The sequence below is a fragment of the Pteropus vampyrus genome, unplaced genomic scaffold (genome assembly GCF_000151845.1).
Source record: "Pteropus vampyrus isolate Shadow unplaced genomic scaffold, Pvam_2.0 Scaffold60, whole genome shotgun sequence".
NCBI lineage: Eukaryota > Metazoa > Chordata > Mammalia > Chiroptera > Pteropodidae > Pteropus > Pteropus vampyrus.
In genome coordinates this window covers 6742903-6745271 of record NW_011888841.1, presented here as the reverse complement: position 1 = coordinate 6745271, position 2369 = coordinate 6742903, and positions in this window count along the sequence as shown.

Genomic DNA, 2369 nt, shown 5'->3' with positions numbered 1-2369 from the left:
ATATTAATTTTATAGTAATTTTATTCCTTTTTTGATTATGCTATGAAAACTATCAAATTGTACAATGATGTTTAATTACAGATGTGTTGACCTATTGCTATATCTACTACTCTAACTTTTAAAATAAATGCTATAAACCTCATAGTCACAAATTGAAAATGTTTAAAATACTACTTTTGTGATTTTTGTCTGTCTTCACATTTTTTTTTTAATTTAGTCTCCTCACTCATATAGACGCACAATATAGTCTTAGATGAACAGTTTTGTGTCTCTTAAATGCACAGGATATATACTTTGATATAAGTTTGCTGAGCTATGTTTTTTTTATTAATACACTGAGGATGTTTTGTAAATGAGTGTGACCATAAGCTAGTGAGTGAGCCCAGCCCGTCACTCAATATCCAAATCCAGTGTGGCTTCAGGATTCTCCCCTTCTCATCATTATTTTACAGGTAAAATTAGATAATCCAATTCGGAAATTGAAGAAATTCTTAAAACACCCCCATTGAAAAGCCCATTTTATTTTATAACATTTAGATGTCTGTATGCTTTGTCTAAGGAAAAGTATACATCTGAGGCTTGCAGGAGGATGTAGATATAATTCAAGAAAACATCGAAAAACACCCAAGCCAGAGCTGCCTTCTGGATAATTCATGTTGAGGGATATTGCTTTTCTAGGCAAAAGCTTCTCCATCTATAAAAAAGCAAGATCATATTTGAATATGAAATAAGCATGGCTTGCCCAACACCCCTTATTAAAGTCTGTGCCTCAGCATTGTCCGACACAAATTTATTCAAAGCAAAATAACCTGTAGCAAAGAGTCTGGAAAAGGACGTGTGAGTTAAGACCCCTGCAGAAGCTCCAGCTTCTCCCTGTCCCCCAGCACCCCGGGTATGGTGGAAGGGACTTTTCTGGGCTCGACACTCCTTTGCCTGCATTTCCTACTCTCCGAAGCACTGTTTCAGTTTCTCCAGGTTTTGGCAAATATCTCTCATTCGAGTTACAGCGGGGTACTATTCTGAAGTATTAATTGGGGTGCAGATTTAAGTTTTACCCTGTAACATGGATAGAAGATGGCAAAGGTGGGAAAGAGAGAAGGGGAGTGTCAGGGGAACAGGAGAACGAAGGGCGTCAAGCTGAGTCTCAGGGGTCCTTCGCCAGTGTCAGAGACCCACACATCAGGGCCCCGTGGTCCTCCCACCATCTGCCAGTCTCTTTCTAAGAGTGATGTTTAATTTGCCCAAGATTTCACTCACTCCCCCAACGTAGCTTTTGAATGATTCAGGCTATACTTCAGACTCTCCAGGGAAAGAAAGGCCCAGATTCTGACAAGGAACTGGTGGAATGAAGGGGAAGTTGCTGCGTCAGATCAGGGGGACCAAGTGAGACCAACTCAGGCTCCACCAAGATAAGACAGAGCGGGAGGCACGTCCCTGATGACTGTCGTTTTTATACCAAACTACACCTTACGGATAGCTGTTATTCTAGGCCAAGTCCACTGGTGTCAGATTCATTGTGAAGATAATTCCACTTCGTTTGTTATGTAATAATGTATATTTTCTACCCTTTTTGGCAATACTGGCTTTCAAATATTGGGCAGTTTTCTTATTTGACATTGAATGATAGTCTTTATGTATCACTTGGAGGAACTGCCTCAGTGATGACATCTTCAGAATCCCAGATGCATAGATGACATGATCTAGTCTTTGAAATCGACACTGTCATTTAAGAATGTCATTATATCAAACGTAACTACACCGCCGTAAAATTCAAACATATATTGAGTCAAAAGTAAAGATCATGTGCTTTGGAAATATTTTTAGGAAATATTGCAAGGATTTTATGGCATTGCTATTTAATAAACTCATATAAGCCAATAAGAAAAATACTGAAATTTTAATAGATAAGTCCAAACAGGACTTTCTAGAGAAACAGCACCAGTTGGAGATTCTCTCTCTTTCTCTCAATATCAGTATCTATTTAGAGATCCATAGATCTGTCTGTCTGCCTATCTATCTTATCTAATCAATCTATCTATCTATCTATCTATCTATCTATCTATCTATCTATCTATCTATCTATCTATCATCTGTCTGTCCGGAGAGAAATTGACTAAGAAAGGCTAATTATAGGAGGATTTACCATAAAGTTATAGAGACCAAGAAGTCTTACAGTACGCCAGCTCCAAGCTGGAGTGGTGTAATTCAGTCCAGAACTGAAGGCCAGAAAACCAGGAATGTCTGTGTGCTAGGACAAGAGATGGATGTCCCAATTGAAGCAAAAAGCAAACTTGCCCTTCCTCTGCCTTTTGTTCTGTCTGGGACCTCACCCAATGGATGAAGGCCATCTTCTTTACTGTCTCCTGACT